Source organism: Diceros bicornis, chromosome 7 (assembly GCF_020826845.1).
Source record: "Diceros bicornis minor isolate mBicDic1 chromosome 7, mDicBic1.mat.cur, whole genome shotgun sequence".
Taxonomy (NCBI): Eukaryota; Metazoa; Chordata; class Mammalia; order Perissodactyla; family Rhinocerotidae; genus Diceros; species Diceros bicornis.
In genome coordinates, this window is record NC_080746.1 from 63036993 (window position 1) to 63055671 (window position 18679).

General features: G+C 38.3%; 1 pseudogene; it reads left to right on the forward strand.

Annotated features, from left to right (window-relative positions):
- LOC131409093 (tripartite motif-containing protein 5-like) overlaps nucleotides 1-18679 on the forward strand; it is a 35244-nt pseudogene that overhangs the window by 16025 nt on the left and 540 nt on the right.

Consider the following 18679-nt stretch of genomic DNA (forward strand, 5'->3'; position numbering starts at 1 on the left):
CTGGACCTTAATGAATTAAATTTAATTGGATTTGGTTCATCATCTGAAATAAATATACTAAAACTTACTTGATAGGGATATTGTGGGAATTAAACAATAGAATATTTGTAGTAGCTTCCTAATTTCCTAGCACATGAGCCCTGATACAGACTGATGTTGATTATTTTTTCTGTGATTGAAATAATTAGTGTTCAGAATGAATATTAATCTGCTTTAAATATCAGTACCTTTGGGGGCTGGAGCAGTGGCGCAAGTGGTTAAAGTGCGTGTGCTCCGCTTCGGCGCCCTGGGGTTCGGAGGTTCGGATCTCGAGTGCACACTGATGCACCGCTTGTCAAGCCATGCTGTGGCGGCATCCCATATAAAGTAGAGGAAAGTGGGCACGGATGTTAGCTCAGGACCAATCTTCCTCAAGAAAAAAGAAAAGGGGGGAGGAGATTGGCATTGGATGTTAGCTCAGGGCTAGCCCTCCTCACAAAACAACAACAACAAAAATATCAATACCTTTGCTTTGCTTTGAAACAGACTAACTTGATTAAAGAATCACAGATAATTTCTTTATTTCATCTTTTTGCATAATAAATATTTCTTTTTTTAAATCTTCAGATATCTTTATTTCAACTTACAGATAATTATCTGAGTGCACAATTCTAACTTTTGTTTCTCTAAACGTTCCTTTGGACTTTGCTATTTAATAGTCTGCTATCAATCAAACTCTATTTTTTTAATTGTGGTAAGGATACTTAATATGAAATTTAACTTCTTAAGAAATTTTTAAGGAGTTACTGTTCAACAGATATGAAGTTTTATTTATGCAAGATAAAAAAGTTCTAAAGATCTACTGTACAACATTCTGCCTATACAGTCATGCATTGCTTATGGACGGAGATAAATTCTGAGAAACGTGTCGTTAGGCAATTTCATCTTTGTGCGAACATCATAAAGTGTACCTATACAAACCTAGATTGAATAGCCTACTATACACATAAGCTATCTGGACTAATCTTATGGGACCATGTAGTATATGCAATTCATCGTTGACCAAAACATCCTTATGCAGCCCACGACTGTAGTTAACAATACTGCATTTTGCACATAACAAATATTTCTATGTTATAAAAGAAAGTTTTACCTTCTTCAAAGCTTCTTGGTCTTTTTTATTTTAATTACCGAAAGAGGCTCTTTCATCTAAATGAATACACTTGGTACAATTTGGTTTGACATTCTTTTCTATTTCCACAGTAATTCTCTCAATGGAAAAGATTTTCTCTGTTTGCCCATATAAATCTCCATTCCTCAGGTTGCTCGTTCCCATCAGTACTTACAGTGATAGAGGAAGAGTCAGGAGTTTGGTCATGGGCTCCCTCAGCGATGATGTAGGTCAGTTTCTCCTTTTCCTGGTCATCCTCACTCTTTCCAGTGACCTGAAAGGCAACAGTAGTCCTCAGGAATGAAGTAAAGCCTGTTCTCCTCCTCCACTGAGGCAGCAGGGCAGATGCTGCAGCATTGACTGTTCCTGCAGCACGTGGTGGTGTCCCTGTGTCTTTTAGCATTCTCATGGCCATCTCTTCCCCAACCTACTTACGAGCTGAAAGAAAAAGAAATAACAGTCTACTTGGGCAAAGTGTCTGCACTGGTCCCTGTTTCACAAGAAATTCTTCAGTTCTCCATTCCACGTTAGGTACATCAAGGCTCTCTCCACATACACACACATACACATATCTCTCAAACTCTCAACCATGGGTAATGAGAGAAATTGATTTTTATCCATATTCCCTTTGATCTCTGCTTTCCAGTCACTCTATTGCTACAATGACTGAGGCCATAACTCATTAAGGAAACCACTCCAAGGTGTGAAACAGGTTAAGCAGAAAAATATCTGAGTTAGCAAACACAAAGGAAAAGTTTGAAACATCTTTTTTTATCAGTGTCTCCTGCCCCCAAATGAAGACCTTTCCTCAGAATAGTATGAAGTCTCTAAGTAGCTTCTTGTCAGAAAATGTCCTGAGAAAGAATTCTCAATTCAAATTAAAAAGTTCATTGGGCATCAAGTGTGGGTTCTCTCTTGATCTAAATTCTCTGATAATTACTCCATCTTGTATGTCTGGGACCTTAGGATTATACTGAGTCATGAATTTTGGAGATCAATGTCCACAAAAGAAATTTGCGGGGAGGGGATTACAGGAATCTCAGAGAATAAGTAGGCATCATCCTGCAGGTTCATCCATGAACGATGACAACGTAGTGGCATCTACAGCCATCACTCGTTGGTGACCGACATTTCTAAACCCCAAGGACCTGAGATATTTATTGGAATAGAGACATATGTTCTGCACTCAATGACATAGGATTCTAAAGAATCATTCGTTTTGCCCAAGCTGATTGATGGGGGATCTATTGATTCTGACTGCCAATCTCTCCGTATTCTCCAATCTCAGGTCTGTTTTTTTCTCTCATATCTGTAGCAACTCCACCATACCTCTCAGTGCTTTCAACCCTCCCGGACCAGGTGACTCATCTAGTCATCCAGGGGTGGGAAGGGAGGATTTTTATCCCCTCAGTGTAATTCATTTGGAGACAATATTGTAAAGGAATGTTTAAAGTTAACTTTCTGTCCATTCACCGCTACATTATAAAATATAATTGATTTTCAATATTGTCCTTGAGTCCTATTACCTTGATTAATTCACTTACTAGTTCTAGAAGTTTCCTCTAGATTTATTTTGATTTTCTACATAAACTCTTATGTCATCTGCAAATAGAGACTGCTTTATTTCTTCTGTTCCACTATTCATGCTTTTATTTGTTTTTCTTGCCTTATTTTTTTGCCTAAGACATATAGTTCAATGATTAATGTGAATGGTGAGTTTTGATGTGTTTCCAATCATAGAGAGAATGTACTCAATATTTGATCACTAAGTATGATGTTAACAGTAGTCTTTTACTCATTTCCTTTTATCAGGTTAATGTTCCTAATTTATCATTATCATGAATGGGTATTAGAATTTGTGTGATGCTTTTCTGCATATATTTAAATGAAAATGTGATTTTTACCCATTTGTTTCCCATTTAATTCATCTACCTTTGTTGTTTTAGTGTTGTATTTTAGTAGCTGTTCTGTAGTTTAAGCCTATGTTATTACCTTGACTTTTTTTTACAGATGATTGAGGCTCTGTTCTTTAGTTTCATATCAGATCATTTTATTAATCTACTTTAAAGTTCACTTAGGCTTTTTCTTGTGATCCTGAAGTTCTGCTAAGCCACAGCTGGATTTGTTTTTTTCTGTGATGATAGTTTTTAGTTTGACTATTTCAATTAAAAAAAAATCTTTTCATTTGTCTTTCGGCAGTTCTTATTTGCTCATTATTATAAACATAGTCTCATTTACATCCTTCACTCTAGATTTAATAGATGTTGTGAAGTTCACATCTATTAAATACAACATTTTGATTATATTGGAGTTGATCTCCATTGACTGCCTTTTCTTTTGAGTATGAGCCATGTTTTCATGTTTTCTAGCTTCTTTGAACACAATGATTTTAGATTGTATTTAAAATTCCCCCTGGGGAAATGTGAATGAGATATAGAGACTCTGGATTCTGTTTATTTCTCTAAAGAATATTACTATTTTTTTTTCTGGCAGTTAAGTTGGTTGAACTCAAATTCTTAATCTCTCCTGCATTTTGCAGCACCTGAAATCTCTGTTTAGTTCCATTAGCCCTACTTGGGCTGGTTGGCATCTGTCTCACACATGTGTAGTTCAGAGATTTGGACAGAGTTCATATGTGCAATTTGGGTTCTCTTCTTCTGGACCTCTATTTTACAGATGTTCTCTGCCACTTTCCAGCTGCTGTGGTGGCCCAAAATCATTGTTATGTTCTTCAAGCTAATAAGTCTGCATGTTGCTAACCGAGTATTAACTGTCCCACCCACTATGGACTGAGGTCTGCCTTCAAACGAAAAGCTGTAAAACCAGAAAATTCTCTCAATACTGTTCTCTTCTTCCAAGTGTCTGTTACACTGTAGATTCTAACTGATTTGTCACTCTCTAGTGCCTTCATGTTTAGTTTTCTTTTTCTTTTTTTTTTTTACATTTATCCAAGGTTTCTAAAGTTGATCTATGGATGAAGCATGCTGTTTTGTTAGAATCAATACCTCCACTAGTGGAATGGGAACTTGAGTTTTACTTGCTTTGCATGTTCAGCAATGATGGCATGGAGAATGGTGGTTAATGCAGAGATTTTAAAAATAGATTTTTTTTTTAGGTATATTATGATTGAAACTGGAGGGAATGATTAGCTCAGAATCTGACTGTGCTTTTGTGCCAAGTACAACCCAGCAGTACTGATTGCAATGTTCAAAAGAAATGAGCTCCCTTCTAAGACCTCATCTCTGTCTAGTACTTCTTTCTTTCCCAATCCTTCCACAGATCAATATCCATCCTTTTACTCCTCTCCCTTTAAAGAACTCTGTACTTCACTTCCAGTCATTACATCAGTTGGAGAGAAAGCTAATGAAATATCTCCTCATTTGGCTCATGGATGTTTAACATTTTCCCAATTGAGAAAACCTTAAAAAAAGTAAGAGTTAATGTGTTTGAAGTGTGATAGTGGAGACACATTAGACAACAATCTGAGTAAAACCTTAGGAAGAAAACAGGAGATATGAAAAATTTTTCATTAAATTTTGTTAAAGGGGAATCATGTATATGTTAATAACACCATAAGAAAAGCTGAATTTCATTATGTAACACAGCAATTGTGTTTATAGCAAGACCAGCAGAATAGAAGCATGATTTATCATCTGGATGTTCAATTCTGTTAAAATGATATTTACAGCTATAGGTTTGTATATCTCTTTAGCACTCCTTATGTGCAACAGCTTCTAATAAATCTGAGGCAATAAGCAACAGAATAGAGAAAGTCTCTACCCGAGTTCAAGAAACTCACAGTTGGAGTTGCAATGTGGGGTGGGGTTGGAGATCACTAATGATTGTATTAGTAAGAACACCAGGCTCCCCACTGCAGTTCTCTCAATTGCCTTCCACTCACGCATTGTCATTTCCTACCGACTGAGACCTCACCTCTAGGAGTAATCCTAGTTCCAGCAAGAGCTTCCTGAGAAATCTTAGCAAAGGATGCCCTAGAGAAGGAGCCTATGGAGTCTCCATGTGGCACAGCCCAGGCTTCTGGACAAGTTCTGCAAAGAGAGCAGCAGAGAAAAGTGCTATGCCTGGCCCTGCTCAAGGATGAAAAAGATCCTTTGAGGAAGCAAGAGGGGAAAGTCAGAGAGTTCTTTGAAGCTGAATAATTTAACATCTGTCAGTGTAACAATGTAGGATTTCTATAGACAAACCACATAATCCTAGCACCCTGTCCTCTCTGTGTTTGAGAGCCTTAATCGTGTGACAGCTGCCCTGCTCTGCAGTTTCTTTGTGTTTACTAGTCTTATGAGATTTTCAAGTTAAAATCAGGGATCTAATACAATTCCTGAAAAACCACTAACCTTGCTCCTCCTTCTTCTTGGACTATATCTGCCACCAAGAAACAAAGCTTAGCTAAGAGATTAAGAGCAAGAGGAACATATAGGAAGATTTCCATAAGGCGCATCTTTAAAAGTTTTAATAACACAAAATGAAAGCTTGATTGGTGTTAATAATGTGAAAAGATATCAGAAGAAATGGCATGAGAAAAAGATCCTGAGACCCATGAGAGAAGGGGGTTAAAATAGAAGTGTCTCTTTATTTGACCCCCTCTCTTCCTGTGAAAGGCACACTGTATCCAAGACAGACTCACTCAGATGGTAGATCCCAATCAAAGCTCTTTCTTTTTTATTCTGACTACCTTAATCTGACCAGATCTTATGGATTAAGGTTTACTTCAGGCTTTATCACCTCCTCAACATCCTCCTTATCACTTTAACTCTACCAAGTAATTTTAGGCTACGTCTTTTGAAATAGTGCAGTTCATATAATGTTATAAACCAATGTTACCGAAATAAAAAAAAAAAAGAAATAGCACGGTTCACCTATGTCATTATTATTGTCACAGTTCACCTGTGACACTTAACACAGTTTTAAAATGGTTTCATTACTGTAGTAGTCAGGGTTCTACAGAGACACAGAACCAATATGAGGTTATCTATTTATCTATAGATAGATAGATAGATAGATGGATACAGACTTGGCTCACATGGTTACAGAGGCTGAGAACTTCCAAGATAAGCCTTCTGCAAGCAGGAGCCCCAGAAAAGCTGGTGGTATAATTCAGTCCAAATCTAAAGGCTTGATACCAGGGTAGCGTGGTACAAGTCCTAGTCTAAGGGTAGGAGAAGAACTATGCCCCAGCTGAAGCAGGCAGCAGGAAGTAAAAGGGGCAAATTCTTTCTTCCTCCACTTATTGTTCTATTCAGAACCTCAACAGACTGGGTGATGTCCTCCCACATTGGGCAGGACCATTTACTTTATGGAGTCCACAGATATAAATGTTCATCTCACCTGGAAAAAACAACCTCACACACGTACTCAGAAATAATATATAATCTGGGCACCCCATGGCCAGTCAGGTATACACACAAAAGAAGCCATCATGATTATTTCCCTGCTTTATTTTTATTATGCTAAGATATAGAGATTATATGTTAATAGTATTGGATGGCATTGCCCAACAATTGAAACTTCATACAGTTTCATCTTCCCAGTGTATTTAGGAAAAAGTAGCATATTGGTCATATTGAATCCATATTTTGGAAGTCAGCAGTATTGTGCTTCCACTGTGATAGCCGCTCTGAGTGACCACCTGAGGTAATTTCAGTTTTGGATAGCCATTCTCTCTCACATGACCTAATAGGACACAAACTGCCCAGATTCCCTTAGCTTGGTTGGTGGATGCAGGACAGGAGACAGCATGCTGGTGTGGCTGCCTCACATGAGTCTTCAGTGTGGGTTCTCACTGTTGTGAAGGAGGTACTTTATTCCTTCCTCATGAGAGCTCATTTGTAAGGAAACAAGGCAAGGTGCTCCAAAAGCCTAGTGCTCCAAAAGACAACTTAGCTTGAAGAGCCGTGAAACAGTTTCTAAGACTAGAACTGAGATAAGGATAAGAATATAGTCACTGGCCCGTCTGGCCCAGGTGCAAAAGCCTTGTCATTTCCCAGGGGCCGGATGTGGAGGCCTCCTATTGTTCCCTCTTTTGAGCAAATCCTAATCACCTGTGCCCCTGGCCTGCCTTCACTCTTCTCCAAGGAGGCATGACTTCTCCATTGGTGTCTGAAGGTGTGTTGAGTAGTTTGTAGAGGGCAGAGTGAGTTTGGGATATTTCAGAGGAAAGACTGAATTTGCTTGGGTGAGTTCAATTTGTCTTCAGGAAGCTGTTCTGAAGGGGGGAAAAGGCCCAGCTTGTTGGCTTCCTGCTAAGAGTGCTGACTGAAGTACAGTCTAGGGGAAGGATGGATATAAAGGAAGGAGGTTTGGAGAAGTGAAAGGCTTTTTTTGTTTCTTGGAGGGATCATTGTTTCTCCAAGCTGAAATTATCCACCTCTCCTCTTAGTTCTATAATTTTGAATTGTACCTACTTAGGACCACCAGACTTCTCAATTTTTCAGAGCTAGAAAGTCCCAGGAATCTTTGAATCCTGAGAGTTTAATATCTATTCATGTAACAACATGGCATTTCTGTATGACTCTTTAGGTTAATTCTCATCACCTTGGCTTGCCTGTGCTAAGGAGCTTTGATGGGGTGACAGATGACAAGCTCTGCAGCCTTTATCTATTCACTAGTCCAGACACAGGGAATTGCTGAAGTTCCTTAAAAATAGCTATATTTGCTCATATTTCTCCTTGTGCTACATCTGCCACCCAGAAATGGAGCTCAGCTGAAAGATCAGAAACAAGAGGAGCACGTACGAAAAATTTCCAGATGCAGTATCTTTTCTCACTTTAAAAAACAAAATGAGTTCTTGATTGGTATTAATGATATAAAAAGATGTCAGAAGAAGTAGTACAATAACAGGATCCTGAGATCCCTGATGGAAGGAAGTTAGAGTAGGGGAGACTCTGTGTTTACTCCCCCTTCCTATAGAAGGTACAGCTGCACCCACCCCCCTTACTCAGGCATATGGTGGATCCAAATCTCTTTTCTCACCCTGGCTTCCTCTCATGTGACCCAATCTTACTTTATCAAAGTTGACTTGGAGATTATCTCCTCTGCTACACATTCTTGTCCTCGTCTCAGCCGTAAGTCAGTGTTAGGCACCTGTCTTCTGAACTCATACAGTACAACTCTGTCATGCCAATTATCACAGGGGTTTAGAATAGATTTGTTACTTTTCTGCTTCAATTTTAATTTGCTAGTATTATAAAGAGTTTATATTAAATAGTATTAGATGACAGCCTGGCAATGAAAACATAACACAGTTTCCTTTTTCCATTCTCCCATTTTTCTATTTAGGAAAAGTGACTCTTTCTCATTCAAGGTCTGTAATTTGTGATTTCATTATGCTTACAGAAACAGTTTTACTCCAGTAAGAAGAAGAAAGTTCTACTATACCTTTATTGTTTGAACTTTTACATAGTTATTGTCTTTTAATGTCTTTTTTACTTGTCTTTAGCTGTCACCTCTGGGACACTTTGAGTTTGTATTCTAACGAACTCAGATGTCGGACGACCAATATGTAAGGTACAATCACCTGACACATAGGCAGCCAACTCTCCTGGGAGTTCTATCAGGCAGACATCACTCATATTCCCATATCTATCTCCCCGATTACTATAGAGCCCCTGAGATCACTGGTTAGTTAGACAAGGGGTCATCCTCCATGTGAGAGGAGTCTAGCTCCTCTGCATATTGCCTTCTGTGTCAATTGAGGCAGCACTTGATTTGACATTAGTTCCTTGTGGCCCCCCTTTGAAAATAAATTCTGTAACCCCATGGCAGAAAGCATGCTCTGCTCCTCCCTCCACTGTAGGCTCTTGATGATTCTCAGCATTGGTTGGACCTTGAATGGGATGAGAAATAATTAGAGGCCCCACAACCATGTTTGGATCGCAGCTTGAGTCATAAACAGGAGTAGACATTTATGATGTAACATCTATCCATGGTATAATGTCTATCTCTGATCTTGCTATTCGTCAGATACTGATCTGGGCCGTAGTCTCTACAGCCGGGGGCTAACTGCATGTACCCTCTGAGTATTTTTAGTGTTTGCACCATTAGCTGGATTACACTTCTGGTTCACCTTCAGCCTTAGTCTTTATCAGATTCCTTTCGTGTATGATGACCATGGCACCAGTAGACACTTTTAGTAGGTCTAAATTTATCTCCATGCAGCCTTTATAGCTTTTCCCTCCCTTGTGCAGAGCAAAGGTAAAACTTGTTGTTTGTCTCATGCTGGAGATCTTTCTTTTACCCTCAAACTTTGACGACTATCATGACATTAACACTTGCTGAGATCTTCCCTGTCTTTGTTTCTTGCTTCATAGTGCCATTTGCACGGATCTCCTGACATAATTCCTGATCCTAGACTATGGCCAAATGGCCATATTGAGCCCGAGTTGGAGAATAAGCATCACTGTGCTACCACTCATGATGCCCACTCTGACTGACCACTAGCAGCAGTTTGCAGTCAGGATGACTATTTTTATCTATGGGACCAAATAAGACATAAACTGCCAGGTTCACTTAGCTTAGGTGGTGATAAAAGACAACAGACACAGCATACCTGCGTGACTTCCTCAGGTGAGTTCTCTGTGATGGACCTTACAGTGGTACAGAAAATACTTTATCCCCATCATCTCAGCTTTATAAGAACCCAGACTAGGTGGATGTGTGTGCAACTACCATAGGTTACATAAGCCTGGTGCTACAAATGACTTATTACCTTCTGAAAGCCATTGAGCACAGCTTCCAGGGGCCTATAATAGATACATTTTGGGTATCACAAACACATTTCCCTTGTGAAAAATGAGGTTGATGCTTAGCAACTGGCATTTGAGGTCTATATAAAATATCCTAGTCCAAATGTACTTTACACATCAGGCCATTTTTACTATCAAGGCAGCTTAACTTCCACTTTATTGTAACCCAGTAGGTTTCACAGAAAACAAACAAACAAACAAACACACAAACAAACTTACTAGGAGAAAAGTACAATATCATCTTTACAGGAAGAAAGAGCTCAGGACTGCTGTTAACTTTTTGCTCCGATATATTCATTCTAACTCCCAATCCTATCCTGCTACCTCATCTTGTCTCGTACTCTCATCTCCTGCTCTCCATTTCCTTCATCACCTTGTCCCTCAAGCTATCATCATATCTCTGCTGAGCAACTGCACATGCGTCCTAACTTCCCAATTCCACTCTGGATCCATCTAACATTTCGTAAAGCTAATTATCACCCTACACTTCTCTGATGGGAAAACATTGATAATTTATCCCTGCTCTGGGAAAAGAGTCCCTAATGTTACACAATTTGGGAAGTGTCATATTTTGTGGTGACTGCAGGATCATCTGATACTAAAGGCCCAGCAGTTTGTACACCAGACACACTGGTTTTAAAACTCACTCAAGGTGATATATTTTCCATGAACAGATCATCTCTTCCACCTAATACAATTTTTTCCTCTCTCTCATCCTATTTTTCCCTCATTTTCTTCAGCTTTCAATTTAAAACAAAGTTATGTTTTCAGCTTGAAATTATTGGATAACCCTCCATTTACCCCCATTATTTGATTTTCCAAAAACCTGTGTGTCTCTCTAGTAGCGTGTTTTACATCTGCTTTTTTGTACACATAAGGCTGAATATTTAATTTACTATTACTTCCCAAGTGAATGTCAAGGCCCACTGGTTTAAATTTTCTCTTTATTAATGCTCATCTTTGCATTTTTGCACATTAGTCAAGTTGCTAGCACAATTCATTGTCAATGATAATTTGTTGAATAATCTTGACAAATATTTTGAGACTTCTTTCTTAGGACTAACATTCATTTCATGTGTCTTTCTCTTTTTCCAAGTATCTAACATGTGTGATCCTATGAATATATCCATACTCTCTCCCTCTCTACCATCCACATGCCTACACACATTGAGGCTCCTGACAATGTCCTGGGCATTTTTCCAGTCTAAGGTGAAATGTCACTATTTACAAACACAAGAATCCCCAGAACCTCCCAGCTGGTCTGGATCATTTCACTTCCACACATCCCATTTCTTTGGTATTAATTTGGCACATAAATATTCCTCTGTTTGTCTTTGAATAACTCTGTGAGGTAGGAGAAGAAAGACTTCTGAAGGAGAACCCCAAACGTTGTGTTCATCCCTAATCTGTGTGTTGTGGATACATGATCTTTGTAAGTCACTTACTATCCCTATTTACACATCTGATAAAGAGTTTGCTCTTACCGTGTACACACACACCTTGTCATATATTATGTTGTGGTAATAAGAAAAATCATCACAAACAGACAGCAAGTGATGGCAGTGGTTACACCGTAAATAACTTAGTCAGAGCAGGTCGTTCTGATAGGAGAACATATATGGAGGGAGTTCACTGAAGTACAAAAGTGAGTCATGTGACTATCATGCCAGATGAGAGAAGAGCAGGTATAAAATCCCAGAGACATAAGTGGTTTGGTGCTTTTAACATTGAGGATATGATTTTGGCATGGGAAAGAAAAAGCAGGATAGATGGTGGGTCACACAGGGATCTTGGTAGAAAAGACTTCACGTCATCTTTCATTCAGTGAATGTAAAGCAAAATATCAGTCATTAAATAGATGAGGATGGGATTTGTCATGTGACATGAACTAGAATTAAAGTGTTTGATATTATTACGAAAAGTCCTTTTTCCAAGTCGCCAAACTTCTTTATTTGCTTCTCCACCTTTTCTTTTTCATCCTTCGATATTTTGGTCTTGGCCCATCCTTGATTTCTTCACAATTAGTATCATTTTATTCCTACCTTTCTTATTCTGTCCCCTTCTATCTTCCCCGTCATGCAGGGATCTATGAATAAGAGGAGCCTCAGAAATCAGGAAAAGTAGGACGAGAAAGGGGCTGTAATGTCTTCAGGAATCCTGGGGAACATAAAGGAGGAGGTGACCTGCCCCATCTGCCTTGAGCTCCTCACAGAAACCCTGAGCCTAGACTGTGGCCACAGCTTCTGCCAAGCCTGCATCACCATGAACAACAAAGGATTGGCCAAGAAGAAGAGAGCAGCTTCCCTGGGTGCAGAATCATTTCCAGCCTGGGAACATTTGACCTAATCGGCCCATGGCCAACATAGTGGAGAAGCTCAGGGAGGTTAAGTTCAGCACAGAAAAGAAGCGGAAGAGAGAGCTCTGTGTGCACCATGAAGAGAAACTCCTGCCCTTCTGTAAAGAGGATGGGAAAGTCATTTGCTGGGTTTGTGAGTGGTCTCAGCAGCACCGTGGTCACCACATGTTCCTCATGGAGGAGGTTGGCCAGGAGTACCAGGTAAGAGAACAGGATGGAGATAAGACACAGCACAAAATGGTACTTGATGGGATATCTCCACTTTGCACTGGATTTTAATTACCTTGTCATTATAGCCCTGAGGCCTATGAATTCTTTTCCTCCCATGCTCACCTTCCAAAGCCTGAAGGACATTTATGTGCATTCCATCCAATTGCAAAAGGATAAGCCTACAGTACAGACTCTTAGCCATAAGTAGATATTTTTGTACCTTGTGCTAGTAAGTGGAGATTTGGTGCCCAAGAAAATCTCTCATTACCCCTTTGAACAGGAGGGTTAGCTAGGGAGCTGGGCAGATTGTGATGTAAGTTCTTTCCTTGCCTCTGGATCAGGTTTCTTCTTGTAGCAGAAAGAGAATCAGTCTTCTCTTGGTGAGGGGATGCTGACTTCTATCACCTGAGGCTTAAAGAACACATTTATCACCTCAGCTTTTCTTCCAAGTCAGAGACTCTAATTGCTTGATTTCACAGTTTCTGTAAACTCTAGTCTGTCCATAAATCACCTGATTTCTTCCCCATTTATCCTCTATTCTGACACTGAGAAAACTCAGTGCTTGACTCTGGGTTGATTCCTTTCTCATGGTAGAAGCTCCAGTCAGCTCTGGAGAGGCTGAGGGAGGAGCAGCAGGAAGCTGAGGAGTTGGAAGCTTATGTCAGAGAAAGGAGAACTTCCTGGAAGGGAGGAGGAAACACTTCCTGAGGGGGTTAGATTGAAATGTGGGCAGGGCCTTGGAGGTTAGTAACCAGGTGCTCCCTTCCTCTTTGTTCCCTGACAATTGATATGTCCAATAGTCATTTGATTAGGTCTCTTTTTATTTCCTTTCCCTGGTAGAGGTGGGGGCTGAAAAGTGAACATGTCACAAATGAACACAGATATATGGATGGAGGTGTTCACATGGGTAGACTCTGGTGAGGAGGGCTATTGAATTTTGTGTCCTTTTCCTGTCATGTTTTTGGGCCTTTCACTCTCTTGGCGGAAGACATTTGGCAATGGTTCATGGTTCTGTCCTCAGTGTTCAACTTTTGGCATAAGATGGAGGATGAGGGTGTGGGTCAGGAGAGATACAGGGAGGGTTGACTATTCTGGACAGCTGTGTGAAAAATGAGCCACACCCAGGTATCCAATGTGGCTCAAAGATTATCTCAATAATGCAGATTTGAGGGCATTATTTTGGAATGTGATGGAAAAAAAATAATAGGAAAAGTCAGCTTCCCCAGGAATTGGTCTGCTGCTTCTTTCTCACTTCCCTGTGAGAACGTCCCAAATAGGATAATTATTTTCCTCTCTCTCAGTGTCAGCCTGAGAGCCTGAGTCCCTCTCTCTTTCTCTTTCCTGAAGAATCAAATAAAAAATGAGCAACAAAGTGTCCAGAGTGAGTTTAATCAAATGAGAGGTATCCTGGACTCTGGGAAACAGTAGGAGGTCCTGAAGCTGAAGAATGAGGTGTCAAATATTCTACATAACCTGACCAAGGGTAAGAAGGAGCTGGTCCAGCAGAGCCAGTTGGTGAGAGCTCTCATCTCAGAAGTGGAGCATCGCTTACAGGGGTCAAGAATGAAGATGCTGCAGGTGAGACTCGGGAAGAAGCCCCAGCTTCTGAGATATGAGAAAAATGAAGACTGGTTTCCTTCTCCTCTGTACTGTTGTGCTCTTTCTGGTAGTGACACTAAGGTCCCCTTGGCCCTGTGATACCCCTTCCCTGCATCTATTTCAGAGGTTATAGGAATAATTGAATGCATGAATAACAGGGAAAATCTCATTTTTATTAATTTACCAAGTGCAGTGCAAAAATTTGACATTAGAGAGAAACTCCCTTGTGTCCAGTGATATGCTATAGGCCCCTGTTATCTGTGGTCTATGTTAAGCGTTTATCAGGTAATTTTTCATTATCCAGCTTAGTCACAGACAAACAAATGCACTTTGGATTCCAGTAGGTATAGTTTTATCTTTTTCCTCATATACTTATTTGTTATTTTCCCTCTCTTTCTCTACTTTTTGGAAAAAATTTTGTGAAGGATTGGTCTTAATAATTCTTTAAATATTCAATAGAAATCACCAGTGAGGCCATCTCCCTCTAGACTTTTCTTTTTGGAAAAGTTTAAAATACCTTTTTTTTTTTTTACTTGTATTAGGTTTATATAGATTTTTTACGGTTCTTTAATCAGTTTTTGCTAATATTGTCTTTGTAGGAGATTTTCCATTCTGAGTTTTCTGATTTGTACTTGTAAAGTTAATCATAATAATCTCTTATAAACCCTTTAATTTCTACAGTAGTTACAGTAATGTCCCATCTTTTATTCCTGATTTGGTGATTTTCTTTTTTTCTTGGTCAGTTCAGATATGTTTGGTCAATTTTATTGGTTTTTTTCAAGAGGAAATTTTATTATTTCATTGATTTTATTAATTTATTAACCTTTTCATACCATTTATTTCCACTCTCTCCTTTAATGTTTTCATTGTGCGTGTCTGTGTATACATGCAGGTGCACACACGAGTGTCTGTTGGGTTTAGTTTGCTGTTGCTTTTCTAGTTATTTTTAAAGTGGAAACAGATCACTGATTTGAGACCATCCTGTCTGATGCAGTGCTTAATGATATAAATCCATTGTTTTAGCTCTATTGCATACATTTTGATTATTTAGTTTTATTTTCACTCAGTTCAACTTATATTCAAATTTCCTTTGTGATTTTTTTGTTACTCTTGGGATACTCGAAAATGTGTTGTTTGATTAAAAAATATTTTCTGGATTATCATCTTTTATTCTGCTGTGGATTTCAAATTTAATTCCTTTATAATCAGAGAATATATATTTTATTATTTTGATCTTTTAAATGTTCTGACAATTGCTTATGAGCTAAAATATTGTATGAAGAAATTGTTCTATGTTAATTTAAAAGAATGTTTATTCTGGATTCATTGGGTGAAATGGTCTATAGATGTCAGTTAGGTTAAGTTGGTTGATAATATTGTCCGTGTCTTCTAATCCTTGATAGTTTTCGTGAAAGCTGTTCACTCAATTATTGAAAGAGAGTTATTGAAATCTCTAACTATATTATTGAATTGTCTATTTTTTCCTTTTAATTACATTTTGTAATTAAATTAATTACAATTTGAAGTCCTATTGTTAGGTGTATGTACATTTATATTTGTTATGTCTTCTTGATGTACTGAACTATTTATCCTTATGAAATTTCCCTCTCATTCTCTCATATTTATTGCTTAAAGTCTATTTTGTCTAATATTAATGTAGACATGAGCAATTTTATGATTACTGCTTTTATGGTATATATTTTTCTATATTTTCACCTTGTCCCTTGTTTCTGTCTTGAATCTAAAATATATATCTTGTGGATCGCAATAATTGAAATTTGCTTTTTATTCAGTCCAAAAATCTCTGTCTTTTAATTGGATTATTAAGACAATGACATAGTGCAATTATTGATATTGTTGTATTTAAATATGCCAGTTTGATAATTGCTTTCTATATGTCTCCAGTAGTTTTTATTCTCCTCTTTCTCCTTAAGAAGCTGCTTTTGTGTTAAGCAAATATTTCAGATACAAAATTTTAAGTTTTCCTATTTTCTTACCCCATTTTTCTTAGTTGTTTTTCCTAGTCTTTGCTCTAGTGTTTAGAATATGCGTCCTAAACTACTACATCACAATCTACTTCAGATTAAAACTAACTTAGTCCCAGTAAAATATAGAAACTTGCCTCCAACATTACTTCATTTCTTTCCAGCCACATCACAGTGATTCTTTTAATATGGGCACCTGATCCACTGGAGACCAATGCCATGCAGGCCTCAGAGTTTTTTCTGATAATGAGGGAACTCTCTTCTTTTGGAGTTTATATCAGGAGATTCATGTTTCCTTCATGAATGGAGCATAGAGTCAATGTAGAGTAAATAAATAGAATTTGGGGAAAGACATAGACCAGATCTTGAGAACAAGGACTGAGCTTCAAAATTAAGCTTGGACTAAAATTATAAGTGCCACCCAAAATGCTTTTCTCTGCTTAATCTAGTTTTGCTTGGTTTTTGTCATGTTACTACAAAAAAGCCCTACTACAGAGAGCAAGCCCATTTCTTTTTTTCCTCATTTGGAGAAACAGCTGTTGGCCTAGTTTTTGGTAATATGGAGGAAGTAAGTCTGAGGTAAAAGAGACCAAATGTATTAATATATGTCTGTTGGGAAAAATAAAACAATATCTGTGATGATAAAGAAGATTAGATATGGCTAAAAGCCACTAAGGATGTGGACTAAACGAGGATAAATATTATAGTCTTTATGACAGTGACCAAGGGGATATCAGTATCATTATGAGCAATGGAGTATAAGAGAGGAAATAATTTGGTTTGTGAATTGTATATTACCTGTTAGATATCCTAAATTACTAGTTCCTGTGGCTTCTTTACTACTGAATATATTAGCCTGCATCTAAGAGGCAAAATTAAGTAAAATAAAGAGTTAGAAATCAATAGCACGTATGTGTGTGGTGAATTAAAGGAAATAGATGAGGTCACTTATAGATGGTATATAAAATGAGAAGTGAGAGACTTGAAAATGCCTCCATTAATACATTTGTTTGCTTGTACTATCAGTAAAAACCAAGTAAACTTCTTGAGTAGTATTATGATTATTATTCATCTTTGATTCTTCAAAGCCTGGCTTAATGCTTGGTAAATAATAGTATATCACATTACATTTCCATAGAATAAATAAAGAACCATGAATTATTCAAATCATCTCATGGGGTGCCTTATGTATTTGGGTAAAAAAATATGGACCTCTTGTTTTCTTCATAAGTATGTCTAATCTCCAGATATTGGAAACCTCATGCTGTACTTCCATTAGGGTCAAAGCTGTTTCTACCTTTTAGGAAACGTGACAACTTCTAACGAGTCTTCTGGAATGATTGGCCTGGGTCTTTTCTTTTCTTTTTGGCTCTCACATTGGGACCATCTCTGTTCCCACTGAAAGTGGTAGGGATATGATGAAGCTTTGCAAGGGGAGAGGGTGTATCACTTCTTGACTCGTGTTTCTCTTTTCTCCCTAAGATATGAATGGTATCAAGGAAAGGTAAGTGAGGGAGACCAGAGATTTCCTTCTGTGCTGTGAAAAGATTTTTAAAGTCTTTCCAGTTATTTAGTGGTCAATTATAATAAAATATCACTCAAGGCAAGAAAATTTGAGTCTAGTTTTATCTTAAATGTCTGTTCACAAGTCATCCTTGAGTGCTATTTAACTATTGAGAGTGGACCAGATTCTGTGGTAGGGAATTTAGGGTGTGGGAAGTTGCAGAGTTTGGATCAGTAGCAGTATTAGCAATAAGGCATTACTGAATCAGACCCTTGTGACTTCAAAAATTTTATTCACCTTGGACACCTGTATCTAACTCAGGTTTCTGTATTTCACAGGTGCCTGACATATTGTGAGAAGGTCTTGTCTTCTTTACCTGCCAAGTGCCCAGAATTGGAGACAACTCCTTTATATTTAAATTTCTGCCCAAGGAATTGAAGATGCCAGGTCCTTCTACAAGTTTCTGTATTGATTTCCAAAACCAGACTTGAATCTCAAGAAATGCATTGGCCCTTATACAAAAAGCTGATCCATCTTGGTCACATACTTTAGAGGTCAGAATGGAAAGGCGGCATCCTTGTGTCTAAATTTGCACGTTTACCTGGCAGCATCAAGCTTTTTCAGAACATATGAAATTCAGAACACTATTAGTTTGGTGTTCAGAATGTCTTTTTTCCCATGTGTTTGTAATTGTTCCCTGACAACCTGACATCTCAGATGTTATTCTGAGGACCTCCCTACTGGAGAGCAGACATTTAAGATCTTGGTCTCTCCAGACAGTATTCCCACACTTGACATGTCTCAAACACCCAGGAATCAAGTTGTGCAACCTCATTTTGTGATCATCTCCCTAGAAACCCACATACATGCCATGACTTTTCCATACTTTAATTTTTTAAGGTAAAAATATTTTGTTTTGTTTTTTAAATCCATCATTTCATATAATTTCATATCATTTCTAGAAGGTAGAGAGGGAAAGTTTAACGATTTCATTTTGGAACGAAGAAACTGTGCCCTTGAGAGGTCAATATCTTCCCAAGGTCACACAGAGGGTAACTGGGAAAGTGGATATGAGCACATTTCTGGCTTCAATTGGAGCAGTCTGGTATCTCC